The following is a 17,423-nucleotide window of genomic DNA, read 5'->3' as shown; positions in this document are numbered from 1 at the left end:
ACCGAGCCTCGAACCGGGATCCTTAGGCTTCACAGGCAAGCGCTTAACCGCTAAGCCATCTCTCCAGCCTGTAAGCCACCACTTTAAATGAAACATATAACATTGCTCTACTAAAATGCCTTCCTGCTTGACTAAAGCTATTTGTTCTTGTTTTTGCAGACTTCTAAGATATAGTGACATCCAGATACACGTATAAACTGTTGAAAGTTAAATGCCTTGTAGATACACACATTGCATGTTTACTGAGTTTATGTGTGAGCCACCTTGGCCAATTTTCAATAAAGCAACACCAAACAGTAAGTGACTTAGTGCCTACCTAGAGAGAAAACCTTACATTATGTGTTTAGGGGAGCAGGAGAGATAAAAACACAGTTGATCCTCAGGATTCCTGGGATTGAATTCAGGACCCAAGTAGATAAAAAAAAAAAAAAAATCCATGGATGCTCAAGTATCTTATAAATGCTAAAACATTTGTATAGGATTTATCCATATACTCCTATGGACATTAAATTATTTTAGATTCCATACAGTGCAAATGCTATGGAAATAGTTGCTATTCTGTATTGCTTGGGGAATAATGACAAGAAAAAAATTTGCACATGTTCATGACATATACAACTTAAGAAGCATTTTGGGGGCTGGAGAGAAGTCTCAATGGTTAAAGGCATTTGCTAGCAAAGTCTGCTGGCTCAGGTTTAATTCCCCAGCCATCCACATAAAGCTGAATAGGCATTCATGTGCAGCAGCAGGACCCAGGAACCCTGGATGCTCCTCTCATTCTTTCTCTTTCATACACTTACAGAAGCATGTGCAAATAAAAATTAAAAAAAAAGTTTTTTATTTCTTTACTTGAGAGAGTATATATACACACACACATATATATAGGGAGGGAGGGAGGGAGAGATAGATAGATAGAGAGAGAGAGAGAGAGAGAGAGAGGGGAGAGAATGGAGACACCAGGGCCTCTAGCCACTGCAAATAAACTCCAGATGCATGTGCCACCTTGTGCATCAGGCTTTATGTGGATACTAGGGAATTGACTAAGCCATCTGTGGTAGTTTGGATAGACAACTCCCAATATATTCACTTTTATTAATTTGTAGTTTGCATCTGTAGCCAGCTGGTTGGAGGAGGTGTCACTGGGTGGATGTTATGGTGTGATAAGGTGTGATAAGTGGATTTGAGATTTCAATCTAAAGGTATGCAGTGTACCTATCTGGGTTTCCTGAAGCATGCTGTGTGGCTTTTGGCTTGTGCTTCTCTTTCTATGTTTGGTCCTGTGAAAGCAGGCCAGCTTCTTCTGTCATTATGGAACTTCCCCTGGATCGGTCAGCTTTGAGAAACCCCTGCCTCCATAACTGTGCCTGGTCTGGAACTTCATTTCAGGGTACCTAAAACTGTCTGCTACACCATCTCTGTAGCCCCTAAAAAATATTTTTGATCTATAGTTGCTGAATCTCCAGCCCACAGATAGGCAGAGCTGCATTTGATTAGTTAATATGGAAAGTCCTCAGTTAGGGGTCAGTTGGTATTTATGGTTGGCTAAGAACTGAAGATTTATTTTACTGTTTATATTAAATTTGGTTTGTTAGGAATTTATACATTTCAACCAAGTTTAATGTGTGACATAAAGTAGTTCATAATATTCCCTATGCTCTGGAGTTGCCCTGCTTCATTCTTTTAGTAGATAATATATAACCAATAAGTCAGTGAAACTATGTCTGTAGATGTCTCAGTTATAATAAAATGGTGGTGGGAGCTGACTTACTAAGGTGTCCCAAGATCTTAGTGCAGTTTTAGGTGTTTTTTTTTTTTTTTAAATTTTTTACTTTATAATATATGGAATCATAGCTTTTTAGTAAGAGAAAAACAAGCTAAATTCTTTTTAGGAAAAAGAGTTCTTTTGAGGTAGATAATATTGGAGAAGAATTTTACTTATTTTACGAGGTGCTGCTGGCTGTCACCTGAGTGTAGAGTCTTCCCTCTGGGCAACATCTGGAGTCCTGTACCCAGGGAAGTGAGGGCTTACCCACTGTGCCAGCTGCCAGGAATCCAAGGACTCCTTTGAGAAAATCTCAAGCAGCTGAGCAGCAGCCTCACCCATCAGAGTCCCTGAGCTGGAGCTGGGAGGGGCCGAGGATGCCTCCCCTGAGGCCTGGAGAATTCTGCTCAGACTAATTGGGTGAGAGCCCTTTAAGAGCCCAGGAGGCGGTGAAGATGAGGCCCCCAGCGATTCTGCAGTCTTAAGCAAAGCAGTTAGGTCTCTTTAGGCCGAATTCCCAGGATAGGAATGAAATTAACATATTAAAGTTTTAAGTATTTTCTGAGGTGGTGATGTATGAGCAGAAGGGCAGTTGTCCACAGCGGTTCTAGGAAAAGGAAAGCTTAAGGTAACATATGTCAGTTTATATTTGAGGCTGGCCTGGGTTATTCGGACAGAACCATCCTCAGAGAGGAACGGGGCTGTTCCATCAGTTATTCTCATTTGATGAAACCTCTCTACAGACTGTCAGTCCATTTGTTCTAATTCTGTGCTCACTAAGCAACTTCAATCTAATTTGGTCTCTTGAACTGGCTTATTCACAGGGAAATCAGGCCTTGTACAAGCGGTAATTACCAGGATCCTGCAAATGTCTGGATAGTCACATGAAACCTTTGCTCCTTGTGAGTGTCCCAAACCTCCAGATGAATTCACCGGAATCCAGACTCTTGATCAGCAGCAGTGATGCCTTGACTTCGGCTTGGCCTGGTGGCATCAGCGTCGTGTATACTGTGGAGTTTCTACAGAGGACCCTCTGGGACACAGGCACAGGATAACAGGGCTCCCCTATATTCACCTTGAAAAGGTCATGCTTTTCAATGTCCGTTTTAGCTATTCTGTATCATGTATATGACATACAAATACAATGATGCGTAGAATGAATGAGCAGGCATGGTTAGGGGGATGTGAGCTAGCTTTCAGTGAGTTAGCGCATAAGGGGAAATGTTTGAGTGCTGCAGCTCCAGACCCCAGCTTGTTCTGAAAATCAGTTGAAAGTCTCTGGGACTTTGGGTTAAATAGCCGGAGAGCTTTCCCCTTTATGCACTGTACTGACAGCATTATGATTGTTTGTTCATATTGCTCCCAGCTGACCACAAGGTCTATGAAAGCTGGGATAAAACCCTCTCATCTCCATAACCTTTGGCCTCATAACATTTATTGAGTCAGTACTCAATAAATAATTGTTAAATAAATGGGTAAGTGATGAGTTGCTCTGCATTTATATCTAGTTCTGCTCCATATGCAAACTACTCATGGGGTAAAATGTACTCTATGGGAAACTGACTATTGAAGTTGCTAAATAAATATCAATGAAGGCTGATGCTGCGTTAGCACCTACTGATAACCGGCCGCTGCTTCCACCAACACACCATCATTTTCCTCATTCATGACTTTATTTCTCTTATTCCCTATAGACTTCATTGAACATCGCCAAGCATTTGCAAAATGAAGAGCCTCATAACCCTAGGGTTATTGAAATAGTCGCAATTTGTACTTGCTATCAAGGTCAGTGCTATGGAGGGGGAAGCACTTTGGAAGAGCACACCCAGTTGGAACAGGAGAGTCCTTGGATGGCAAGGACTGAGCCACAGCAGGTGGCAGACCTGGGCCAGCATGGGTAGGCAGAAAGGGGCAATGTTGGACACTGAGAGAGAAGGCATGATGAAGAATAGAAAGGAGTGTCTCACGCTAGAAGGGTGAGTCCACAGGAACAGAATAAGGAAGACAGGTAAAAGTTTCAGTCTAATTACTTAGACACCATTCCTTCTAACATGTTTAACACTCTTAGCTATAAGTATACATGTGGTTTTAAAATCACCTCTGTAAGGAAGAAACATAAATGACCACTAACTATTTAAAAAAGTATTCAACATCCCTAGTCATCAGGAGAATACAAATTAAAACCACTTTGAGATACTATCTCAATGAATTACTATGCAAGAAAATTGATAAATGCTGGTGAGGGTGTGGGGAAAGAGGAACTCTTATAACTACTGGTGGGACTGCAAACTAAAATATTCATTATGGAAATCAGTATGGAGGGTTTTCAAAAAAAAAAATCAGAAACAGAGCTGCCATATGACCCATTCTTGGGCATATACTCAAGGCCTCCTTATCACACAGATACTTGCGCATATGAGTTTATTGTTGCTTTATTCACAACAGCAAGGAAATGGAATCAGTCTACATGCCCACCCAGTCACGAATGGATAATGAAACTATGATATACAGGCACAATGGAATTTTACATATTAATAAAGAAAAAAAACATGAAATTTGCAAGATACTTAGCCGCTGACTGTATATTCGGTCTTATGTGTATATTCTAGCTCGTGATATATGTGTATATATACAAAAAGGAGTGTATGTGAGTAAGAAAGCTGAAAAGTATAGAAGGCGATCAAGAGAGGAAAAAAGAGAGATGGCATAGCAGGTAAGGCACTTGCTTGTGAAGCCTAAGGACGGAGGTTCGACTCCCCAGCACCCACGTAAGCCAGATGCACAAGGTGGCCCTTGTGCTGGGAGTTCATTTGTAGTAGCTGGGGGCCTTGGTGCACCTATTCTCTATCTACACCCCCTCTCTCTGTCCAATAAATAAATTGAAAAAAGAGATGATGAGTGGGGCGGGGAAGAGCCAAAGAACATATGTGACTTGAAAGGAAGGAGAGGAAGATGATACAAATGGGGCAAGGGGGTGGCAGTGAGGGGGGAAGCAAGCGCAACAAGCTGAAATTGCGCTTGAAAATGCCACAGTGATGCCTAAAATTCTTTTTAAAATGCCTGTGTAGGTTTTTTCCCCCTTTCTTTTTAGATAATGCGAGGTGAGGATTTAGCATGTGTATAAGGTTACCTTTCCATGATTTTCCCCGAAAAGACTAGTAGCAGCAGATTCTGGGCTCTATGCAGAATTTATATTTTTAGGACTATATAAGCATTATTCACTGGTGAGTCAGGAAGCCAAATCTAGTTTTATCTTCTCTTCCATAGAATTTCATTTCTCTATATATCCTATTCCTTTGCTTAGCTATCTATGTCCCTGTCATGGATTTCCCACACCAGTGTGAAACTGCTTAAAGCCTTTCCCCACTGTGAAGGCGGGGTGAGATCGCAATTGCGCTGTGGTCCTCCTGCCCCCCAGGCCTCCTCCGGCTCCTTCTTGGACAGGCTCCTCTTCGGGTTGCTGTTAGAGTCTGTCCTGGGGTGGCCTCTCAAATCATGAATGTTAGGACTGTATTTTGCCTTCTTTGGAATTCTCTGTCCAAATTTTAAGTTCCCGTGGCATCTTGTTTCTGAGTCTGCTCCCTTCCTTTCTGGGCACCTATTCTCAGCTAGCTTCTTGAGGAGAGGGGCATTCCAGGTTCACTCTCCAAACCCCCCTCCTTCTGATGAGCTACTATTTACCTAATTGGGAAGCTTCAGAAAGAGCATACTTGACAAGCCGTCAGGGTTGCTACAGGAAAACCCAATGCATTCTAATTACCATGCCTAGTAAGTCACAGAAATGCACATGTGTGTGTCAGCACACACTCTTTCCCAGAAACTTTATTATTCATTTATTTATTACTTTACTTATTTCTTTATATTTTTTTATGATAGAGAGAAACAGAGAGAGAGAGTTGACAGGCCAGGGCCTCATGAACTCCAGGTGCTTGTGCCATCTAGTGGGCATGCACGACCTTGCGCTTGTCTCACCTTTGATCTGGCTTGTGTGGAATCTGGAAAGAGATTGAACATGGGTCCTTAGGCTTTTCAGGCAAGCGCCTTAACAGTTAAGCTATCTCTCCAGCCCTCTTTCTTATTTCCATTAAATATTTTATTTATTTATTTGCAAGGAGAGAGTGAGCATGTGGGTGCATGGGAATGCCAGGACTTCTAGCCACTGCAAATGGACTCCATAAGCATGCACCACTTTGTGCATCTGGTGTTACATGGGTACTGGGGAATTAGACCCAAAATGGCAGGCTTTGCAAGCAAGTGCCTTTAACCTCTGACTCATCTCTCCAGTCCCAGAAACTTTAATTGTTTTAATTATGTTTCAAGAATTACCTTAGTGTGTTTCTTTCCCCTATATTAAGTTTAATAATTTCTTTGTCATTCTCAAATAACTATTAATTTTAGATTTATTTTTATTTTTCAATTTCATTTTCATTCCAATGTTGTTCCTTTTCTTTGTGTTCTACTTCCTTGGGCATTCAGGATTATTTTTGGCCCTGCTATTATTTTGTTTTTCTCCCACTCTTCTTTTGCAGTTCTGGGAATTGAACCTAAGGTCTCCTGTATGCTAGGCAACTGCTCTGCCCCTGAGCTATGCTCCCAGCCCCTTTCTACTCTGTTCATTTTTAGTTACCATATTTTTAATATCCAAGTATAATTTGTTGCTTTCTGATATCTTTTTTTATAGCGCCCATTCTTAATTTTTGGATGCAATGTTAATATCTAGTAGTTTTTTTCTTCTTTCTGAAAATATGAATGCAATGTTTGAAAGTTTTCTTCTGCATTTTGCATTGTTTCTTTTTCTTCCCAGAGCATTTGCTTGCCCTGGTTGTTCATTTCAGGCTCCTTTCACAACCTTATGTCGTTGGGGAGCCTCTCCTACCCACTCCTATTGAACAGTGAAGATCTGCACGGCTGGTTGGAATCCTAGCCTGCCATATATGTTGGGGATTGTGGAGTGATTGTGTTTATTATTGAGCCTTTCTATAACACTGAGACCTTTCTGTCCATTACCGGTCCCCCAAGTGTCAATGATTTTTTTTTTTTTTTTTTAACCACAGCTCATTCAATTTCTTGGGAAAAGAATTCTCCACATGTCTGGTGTCAGTGTTTTGGAGCTGAGAGTGGGGAGGCTACGCACATGCTGTAAATATCTCCAGTCCATTACTGTTATCATTCAAACAAGCTATTTCCGTCTTCTTGGTAGTCCGTGTGTGGAGAATAACCCTGCACCCTGCTTGGAGCGAACAGGACACCCTGGAGCTGGTCAGAGGAAGGGAGCTAGCAGTCTGAGAGACAGGCATGCAGGTTTGGATAGGCCCTCACCCTCTCTGAGTCCTCTGCTGGCCCCAGCTCGAGAACGCCGTGGAGTAACTTCAGTAGCTTGCTTCTCAAATGCCTATAGGCAGCATGGACTCACAGGCTTCCCTTATGCCAGTCATGAAGCAATGACCTTGCGACATACTGAAGCCCCTCATGGACAAAAAAGGAAAAGAGGTAACAGAGGAAGGATGACCTCCATCTGGGAGCCACACAAGAACGACGTGGTGGTGGTGGTGGCTCCACAAACGGTAGAGGAGGAGGCGGGGTGGCAGGAGTGACGGGCAGTAAGTTCCCAGAGTGCTGTGGCCTGTCTGTCCCCCCATTAGTTGCCCTGCGGTGTTTCACACCTGCCTCTGGAATCAGAGTCTAGTTTCCATTCTGTTTTTGCCACCTCCCCTCAATGGACACCTTTGGGTGGATGACTTCACATTCTTTAATCCCAGTTGGTACAGTGACATAGAAAGGGGCATTCTATTGTAAGAATCACAGGAGATGTCCTATGAAAGCATTTAGCAGGGTGCTGCCCATGAAACAAATGCTCAATAAAAATTATGGATTGTTAGTAAGCACATGAAATTTGGTATCACTGTAGCTGCTAGACAAGGGTGCTGACTGCTGTTTCATCATTCTCTCCATGATAAAAAAAAAAAGTCTATTCACAATCCATGAATGGGAGTCGTGATTGAGCACCAGCAAGTGGCCATTGAATAAAAATCAGAGGATCAACTAGATAGCTAAGGAGACAGTTACTCTAATGATAGAAATAATTTTATTAGAGCAGTGACTTGCCTGAGAAAATCTCAGAGCAGACGTCCTAGCAGTGATGTGCCTGGCCTCTTTCCTGCATGAGGAGCAGGGACTAGGGAGGAAGAGGAGGAGGAGAAAGAGGAGGAGAAGACAGTAGCTGGTAGAATAAGAAGGTGCTTAAGGGCTGTATTAGTAGTTACCAGCTCCTTGCTGTGAACAAGCACCTGGCCAGAGCAACTTTACAGGGTAATGGTTTAAGGCAATACATCCCACCTTGGTGAGGAGGCCGTGGTGGGAGAAGCAGGATGACAGCTTGTCACATTTATTCAGCAAGCAAAGAATGCGCAGGAAGAGAGGCTGGGCAACAAAACCGCAAGGCCCTCCCTTAGTGAGCCACTTCCTCCAGCAAGGCTCTACCTCCTAAAGGTTCCAGAACCTTCCCCAATAGTGCTACCAGCTAGGAGCCAAGTGCTCAAACCCGTGAGCCTATGGGAGACGGTTTACGTTCAGCCCACTGCAAGAGCTCCCTGGAGAGAGGCTGATGACGATCTCACCCATATTCTCTAAGGTTCAACCCACCAGATGCCTGCTACCTGGACCTCCTGACAAGTATACACATACACTGTCCTTTAAATGTCAAGTAATTTCCCGTGTAAACACCAGCTTTGAAGAGAGCAACTGCTCTGAAAATGATTATAGCGACCCGGAGCTTAGAATTCGAGTATTTGCGTTATGCCACGAGGGTGCTGTTGTTTAGTATGGACTGAGTGCTGCGGGCGATAAGCCCCATGGCCGTGTTTGCATGCTCAGTTGAGTCTGTCTGTAGAGGTTCCCTTAGGAGTAGTGGAAAAGTGGACTTTTTACTTAAACCTTTTTGCATATTCATGTGAGGAAGGAGTAGCTTTTGCTGAGTACAAAGCTTCATCTGACTGGGAAAGCTATCCTCAGATGGAGAGCTCCACGTGAAGATGGTGTCCTTGGGCTTCAGTCAGCTGCTCTTTTCAGCACTATATCCTCTCCAGTGAGTCCTTCCCACTGCCGAGATCCCCAAAGGGGGATACCACCAATCCGGTGGGAAGTGTTACCAATGTGCAATTACTTCATCCAGCAGCTCCCCGAGAGTCAATTCTTTAGCACTAGAATAGAGCTGAGTCCCACGGAGAACATGATGTTGAAGCCCAGAGGATCACGGTCCACATCCTTCCTGTACTACACGAACCAGATTCTGAGAAAACTTCTTCCAAATTAGTCACAGAAACTGCACACCTAAGTCATTACTGGTACATTTGAATATAAATGGTACACAAGAGTTAAGTGAGTGTCTGAACAAGTACGTCTACTTGGATGCCTGGAGGATGAGGAAAGCATCTAAATTTTCTTATGAAGAAGCTCTTTGGGCCCTCTATATTAGGTCACCCCTTTTTTCAAACTTTGCTTATTGGGGTCATTAGCTATGTCTAAGAAATACTAGACTATTGTAGGGTTCAAATTTAACAAGTGATAACCAGAGTGTAGAAATAAATGTATTGGAAACTTTGGACTTCTGTTTTGCACTTACACTTTGGTTTTGGATAAGTCTCAAAGGAGTCCATTGGATTGATTCCAAGAAAGGAGGGACTAAGGATAAATTCTGCAACCACGAAAATGACAGAATTTGCCTTATTTTGTAAAAGTAAAGCTACATAATATGTCTCACCCATGGAGGTGAGATGACTTGACATTCCTCAGTCTCAGTTCCTACAGTGGAGTAGAAAGGGAGCAATTTCAATGAGTCCTTTAGATCCATTCACGCAGATTTAGGGTTCTCAAATGGTGTAGTACCCCAAGGTGGCCATGGGAGGGCGACCCCGGGCAGTGAGTAGCGTTTAAAGCTGGGCAACCAGGGAGGAGTACGACCGTCTTTCTCTACCTGCGCAATTTCTTCCTTCCTTCCTTTCTCTCTCTCTTTTTAAAGTTATTTTATTGATGTGTGTGTGTGTGTGTGTGTGTGAGAGAGAGAGAGAGAGAGAGAAAGAGAGAGAAAATGAGAGAAAGAGAGAGGCAGAGGCAGATAGGGAGAATGGGCGCACCAGGGCCTCTAACCATTGCAAACTAACGCCAGGCCCATGCACCACTGTGCATCTGACTCACATGGGAACTGGGCAATCGAATCTGGGTCCTTAGGCTTTGCAAGCAAACGCCTTAACTGCTGAGCCATCTCTCCAGCCCTTCCTGAGTAATTGCTGTTACCGACCGTAGCTTAGTGATTTCCAAATCTATGCATGCAACTAGACGTCGACACTGAGTTAAGGATAAAATATGCATTTCTTGCTAAACCATTCTACTTTGGTGAAGTATGGGAAGACCAAACACTGAATGTCTCAAAGTGAACATCTTGCTCTTCCACTAACTCCACATCAGTGTTCTCCACTTCAGAAAGAGTGTTCCCATCCTCCACTCACACCAGAGCATCCAGTCTCCATGGAATGTAACCTGTATCTCAGTCTCTCCTCTCCCTTCCCCCAGGGGCCCTGGCTGCATTCATTTCTCTCCTGCAGGCGACGGTAGCCTCCTGCCTTAGGTCTGTTTTCCATGGTTCTCATCTTTAATCCATCCTTTGCAATACCAAACTAAGAAATCGTGCCCAATTTGCTCTCATGTGTAAAGTCTTAATGGTTCCAGATAGGCTGCCGAATCTATTGTGAGCTGCTTGGGTTTGAGCACTGAGCGCACTTTCTCGGAAGTGGTTCTCCCTCCTCGGCTCCGGCAGCGTGGTTGCTGGCACTATCCACGGTGTCCTTTGTGACATCATGTCTTTGTTTGCCTGGCTTCCTCTTTTTACTTTTTTCTTTCTTGATTTAGAGAGGTAGGGTCTCACTCTAGCCCAGGCTGACCTGGAATTCACTCTGTAGTCTCAGGGTGGCCTCGAACTCATGGCGATCCTCCTACCTCTGCCTTCCCAGTGCTGGGATTAAAGGCGTGCGCCACCACACCCGGCTGGCCTTGGATTCTTGATCCTCCTGCCTCAGCCTCCTGAGTAGCTGGGATTTCAGTCCTAGGCCACCAAGCCCTCCTGTTTCCTATTTTCAAACAGTTGTGTGTCCTTGAACTTTTGGAGGGAGGGGAGAAAAAAATCCACCCCTCATTCTTTTCTCCAGTTTTCTCTTCCTGCACTCTACTTGCACTGGTCACCCATCTGGACTCTTTATCTTGGGGGCTGTCATCCTCTGGAGGGCCTTTCTGACCAGTCCTTGAGCCGGGATGCTGCTCCCTCCCTGGATGTCTTGAATCTCTCAGTGCACCAAACACACTGCATTATTGTAATTGCTTTTCTGTATCCCTCTCCTCTGCTAGGCTGTGAATTTCAGGGAGCAGAGATTACATTTTCTCTATCTTTCTGTGAGCTATAGCTGGCCAGACAGAGGTCTTTAATATGTGAGTTTCGAAAGAGGAAAAATGCAGTTAGATTTTGAGCCATTGGTAATCCTACTATTAATTAACACTGTTCATTGACACGATCATCTGCAAAATTCACTTTCAACAGATTCACAACTGAAGAGTTATTTAGCCCACAAATCTAGAAGCTCTTCGAGGTTTGGCATTATGCATGTCAACTTTCTGCTTCTCAGCCATCTAATACACTGGCCATCTTCATATTCAAGGCTTTTCAACAGGCTGACAATGGTGGGCATTGCCCATCCCTGTGGCCAGCTCTATGGATGCCATTGCCATCTTCACTGTGATCTCTGCTGCCTCTGATCATTTTATCTCTTCATATAATTGTGATTCATGGCTCAATGCCATTAAGTTCATATTTTACCGTCTGCCCTGTTGTAATGAAGAACGTGACAGCGGGCTTATAAAAGACTATGATGCATTTAGCCACAGTTAGCGGCTGCTCAGGGAAGGGGTGATATAATAGGAGGCAGCCTTTATGTATTGATAGACCACAAAACCTCCAGAGCCCCACAGCCATAGAAAGACAGATTTTATATCAAATCCATTAGGTGAGTAAAAAAATGGAAAAAAAAAAAAAAAAGCTGCCCATTTCAGCAGAATGATGGTGTGAAGATCTGAAACTGCTCTGCATGCTGGGTAATGGATTGATAGATGCATGCAATTATGCTATACAAATCAAAGTTTCCATATTAGCCTCTTTTCCTTACAGGAAATAAAAAGATTCACATGCTCCATTGCATGGATACTACTGTTATTTTCCTACTGGAAACAGTATCCCAGTTCCCATGTCTGGAGGGGTCCAGTAAATCAGGTTGCTGACTCACTTTGTGTCAGCCAGGGAAAGGGAGGCCGTCTTTTCCTTACCTCAGTTTCTTATTCTGTTCGTTAGCAAACAATGCCTTCTTCATGGGGTGGTTGCATGGTGTAAAACAGAACCAGACAGCAGCATGTTGAGATACTGGTGAATTACAAAGGGGAAAAATGTCTGCCTGTGTGTAATTGTAGAAAAGTGATAAAGACTTAACTGCCAACGTCTGAGCCACTAAGCTGTCACTCCAGGCCTTCCTGAGTAATTTCTATTACTGACCTCTTATGCATTCAGGGGAGAGAAAGCTGGTTTGAATTTTTTACTACTCTCATACTCTTGAGAAGGCCACTGAAAGAAAGTACAAAACCAAGTCCATTCAACAACTAAGGGCATATGATCTCTGGTAAAAACAAAATAGTGTGGGGCTAGAGAGACGGCTCAGTGGGTCAATTGCTTGCCTTGCAAGCATGAGGACCCGAGTTTAATCCTCGGTACGATGCCAGGCATGGCAGCATGCACCTGGAATCCCAGCACTGGGAAGGCAGAAACAGGAGACTCTCTGGAGCTCAGCGGTCAGCCAGATTAGCCTAAGCTGTGAACTCCAGGTCAGCAAGAGGCCCTGTTTCAAAAGGAGGTGGGTGGTGTTCCTAAGGACGACACCCAAGTTTGTCCTCTGGCTTCCACACACACGAATATGCACCCTTCCCATGCACCTCCACACATACATGTGCACCCCAACACACAGACACTAAGTATAGTGCATCAAAGTGGAAACGTGCTTGGAGCTAAAGGATCAGAGAGCGCATTGTGGTCACAATTCCAACTTGTTTCCTTTGCTGCGTGTGCGAAGCAGTGGAACCTAGGCACGCCCCACTTTGTGGTGAGCACCTTAGGGTCAGCCTTGACACACAGTATGGTTATGTGAAGCTAAGAGGAATTTCAGCAGTCTGAGTTATATAACTGAAACTGATCAGTGTGAATGGAATAGTGTTGAATAGTTGATTTAGAATAGATTTTTAAAATTTATTTTTATTATTGACAACTTCCATAATTATAGACAATGAACCTTGATGGTTCCCTCCCCCTCACTTTTCCTTCTCAACTCCATGCTTCTTCATATCCCTTCTCCCTCTCATCAGTGTCTCTTTATTATGATGTCATCATCTTTTCCTCTTTTTAATTTTTTTTGTTTATTATTTATTTATTTATTTGAGAGTGACAGAGAGAGAAAGAGGGAGAGAGAGAGAGAGAGAGAGAGAGAGAGAGAGAGAGAGAGAGACGCGCCAGGGTTTCCAGCCATTGCAAGTGAACTCCAGACACATGAGCCCGCTTGTGCATCTGGCTAACATGGATCCTGGGGTATCAAGCCTAGAACCGGGGTCGGGGGTCTTTAGGCTTCACAGACAAGCGCTTAACCACTAAGTCACCTTTCCAGCCCCATCTTTTCCTCTCATTATACTGGTCTTGTATAGATAGCATCAGGCACTGCAAGGTCATGTATATCCAGGCCATTTTGTGTCTGGAAGAGCGCATCATTGTGCAGAGTCCTATCCTAGAATAGTTTTGAACTCCAGAACAATGTGGAGATGGGTGTGAAGACGCACAGAGCTTTGAAAGGTAGGCAGCTGTCAGCGGAACCACTGCTGGGTGGGCGGTGCTCTCCACAGCTCTAAGGGTGCTGCAGACCCTACCTTGGACGCACTGTGCCTGAAGCTCTTCTCAGCTCTGCTGCAGCTCCGAGCAGCACAGCCCCCTTCACACCTCCTGAGGATAATGTGGTGGAAAGGTGCATGCTGGGACGGTGAAATATGGAAAAGACGTTACAGTACAGTGCAGGAGGCCATGCTAATTTATGATCTGATTTCCATTTCCTGCTTCAGAATTTCAGGTTGTAGGACAGGTTTGGGTCTCTTTGTCTTTCCTTTGAGGTTATTGAGCACAATGGGGGGGGGGGGTGCGGCACATCCAGAATGGGGAGTTTTGAGCCACTCAAAAAATGTGTAGGTTGGGCTGGAGAGATGGCTTAGCGGTTAAGCGCTTGCCTGTGAAGCCTAAGGACCCCGGTTCGAGGCTCGGTTCCCTAGGTCCCACGTTGGCCAGATGCACAAGGGGGCGCACGCCTCTGGAGTTCGTTTGCAGAGGCTGGAAGCCCTGGCGCGCCCATTCTCTCTCTCTCCCTCTACCTGTCTTTCTCTCTGTGTCTGTCGCTCTCAAATTAAAAAAAAAAAAATGTGTAGGTGAAGATGAGATGACAGGAAAGGCAAAGGTTAAAGTCACAGCTGCCCCAGCGTGGCGGACGCTGGGCTGACTTGAAACCAAGTAGGTGGTGGTGCCTCTAGGGGTTTGGAGGCGATTTTTCCCAGGGGCCTAGCAGCCAGTTAGGGCACTGTGGCTTGGGAACACGCTGCATTCTGACCTTTCCTGGGCTGGGGGCTCCGGAAGGGAGAGGACTTTAACATTCACAAGAGAAGGTGCACAGAGAAAGCAGTGAATGGATTCTGATAGAACAATCTTGCATCTTGCCTCTGCAAAACTTTATGGGAAGTTTATGGGGATTTATTGTTTCAAGAACAGAAGGACATTTACCTACAGATGCAGGGGAATAAATTTCAAGTACATTTAGTATTGGAGGATGGTCGCTTTATTGCCTATTTCAGTCCACTTGACTTTCTCCTTAATCTTCCACCTCCCAACTGAAGTAGAACACTGCCCATGTAAGCACAAACGGCCCCCACACATCATGCCCCCACCCCAGACTACACAAGGACACACCACACACTACACCTGCCCGCACCCACCACAAAATATACCTACTCATATCAAACGTCATCTGAGCACCCTCTCCCACACACATCACGCTCACACCACACCCACTGAACCCACAGACATCACACTCACACCACCTTCTCCAAACACACACCACACATATACCACACCCACCAGTAACACACCCACACACATCACATACATACCAAACACACCAAACACATGCCCACATGTCCCTTCTTAGTTTGTTGCTTCAATGGTTTGGGTGAATTTTAAAAGTCTGAAGAGTTTTTAATAGTAAATAAATGAAAACTAGAATGTACAATCGGGTATGGTGACTATATTTGAATACAAGTCTAATACAGTGTGGCACAAAACACAAGATGGAGTATACAAATTGACAATTCTATGTTGTCAAGTGGCAAGCTACTTTGAAAATAAAATATATATAGATCCATTTTGCATATATGCCCAATTTATGTACATATACATGTATAAAACATAAACATATAAAACGTATGGGTTTAAGCACAGTGTCAAGGAAAAAAATCCAGAAAGATTCACATCAAATTTTAATACTAGCTACTCCTGTGGATGGTAATTGGTGGTCAATTTATTTGCTGTTTTATCTTACAAGTATGTGTTTGATGTCTGGTGAAGTAGGAAGAGCAAGAAAGAAAAAGCAATGAAGGAGGATCAGGAGAAACAAGAGTTGAGGAAGGCTTTAGGAAAGGCGGGATTGTGGGGAAGAACAGCGCGGGTGAGCCCAGGCCCCAGGGCAGGGGGCGCTAAGGCAGTGGAAATGAACTCTCGGTGGTCCTGCTATGCAATATGTCTCCTCTGGTGCTCCTAGACACACAGGCTGGCTGTTTTTCACTATTGGATGATTGGGCTGCCGTTTCGAAGAGAAAATCCATGCGAGGACTATGCAGATAGAGCGGAGGAGACATCAGTCTTTACACTGGGGTTGTAGGTGCACAGCATGCTCTGCAATCATGGAGGGAACAAGGAGCAGTCTACCTGACTCTGAGGAAGTATCAGCCTCCAGAGACTGCAGCATCCACAGGCAAGGCCTGGATGCCACCGATTAGGCTTTCCTGCATTGTAAACTGTCAGGCGTCCCGACCAGCCAACAAGCCAGCCAAACAACCACCTAGCCACCCATCCATTCATCTCTCCATCCCTCCACCCAGGCAGCCAACGATGCTGTAAAGATTTCCTTTGTACAGTGACTTCCCACTGGCCACAAGCAAATTTGTCTTTAGTTAACTTAACTCCATTCAGATTCTGGATTTCATATTCATTCCCAGGCTCCATGCACTGCTTTGATACAGGTATTACTGTGGGTGAATGTCACCTCGGACTGTTGTCACTGTTTCCATTTTTCACTTGGGAAAAGGGAGGCAGGAAAGCTCGACGTGAACATTTAGTTTTATTTTCAGCCTAGGTCACATGGCTTCAATGCCAGTGCTTGTCACACAAAAATTGTGCTCCTCTTTGTGGGAAGCAATCCCCTCTCCTTCCCCAATGTCCTTGGTGGTCCTCATTGAGTGTTTATCCATAAAGCATGGAACCCATGATTGAAGGCAAAGGGGCTCTGAAAATCAGTGCAGCTACGTCCTTCTGAGCCTTTCATTCTGGTCTGCCTTGACAGCTGGAGTAGCCTTTGGGGACTAACTGTATCCCTCTCTTAAGACTTTAGCAAGAGAAACTGTTCTGTAATGTGAGGTTTGGAAGCACTGAGGACTCATACTGTGTGTCCAACGGAGCCCCGGACCTTATAGGAGACAGAGAATCCAAGGATCCCAGCATTCTGTTTCTGCCTTCAGCACACACCCCATGCTCTCCTTTGCTCATTAGATTACAACCACTCCCTCTTCTTTCTGTTCCTAAGGCATTTGCCTCTTCTGTCTAGAACACTTCCAGTGGATTAGTAGAGTGGGCTTCTTCTCACTGTGAGCAAGCTAGTCACCTCCTCAGAGCCAAAGTTACCTGCTCAAAGAAGTAGAAATTAAAAAAAAAATTAGAGAGAGAGAGAGAGAGAGAGACAGAGAGAGAGAGAATTGGCACGTCAGGTCCTCAACTACTGAAATCAAAGTCCAGACACTTGCACCACCTAGTGGGCATATGCAACCTTGTGCTTGTCTCACCTTTGTGCGTCTTGCTTATGTGGGATCTGGAGAGCTGAACATGGGTTCTTAGACTTCGCAGACAAGTGCTTTGACCCCTAAGCCATCTCTCCAGCCCAGAAATGGAACATTTAATTGAAACTACTCCCTAATCATCTTCCATTGAAAATATATGTTAATTTTAAAAAATATTTTACTTATTTAACAGAGATAGATAGATAGATAGATAGATAAATAGATAGATAGATAATGGGCATGATGCCAGGGCCTGTTGCATTGTAAATGAATTCCAGATGCATGCACTACTTTGCATGCTTACCTTTACATGGGTAGTGGGAAATCTAACCCTGGGCCAACAGGCTTTGCAAGCAAGTACCTTTAATAAGAGAGAGAGAGAGAGAGAGAAAGATTGGGTGCACCAGAGCCTCCAGCCACTGCAAATGAACTTCAGACATGT

General features: G+C 44.3%; 1 protein-coding gene across 1 annotated transcript in view; it reads right to left on the bottom strand.

The window, feature by feature from the left end:
* The window catches only part of Cntnap2 (contactin associated protein 2), a 1,990,154-nt gene that overhangs the window by 262,927 nt on the left and 1,709,804 nt on the right, over positions 1 to 17,423 (bottom strand). The window lies entirely within an intron of this gene.

The sequence above is a fragment of the Jaculus jaculus genome, chromosome 10, assembly GCF_020740685.1.
Source record: "Jaculus jaculus isolate mJacJac1 chromosome 10, mJacJac1.mat.Y.cur, whole genome shotgun sequence".
NCBI lineage: Eukaryota > Metazoa > Chordata > Mammalia > Rodentia > Dipodidae > Jaculus > Jaculus jaculus.
This window is presented reverse-complemented; position numbering and strand designations above follow the sequence as displayed.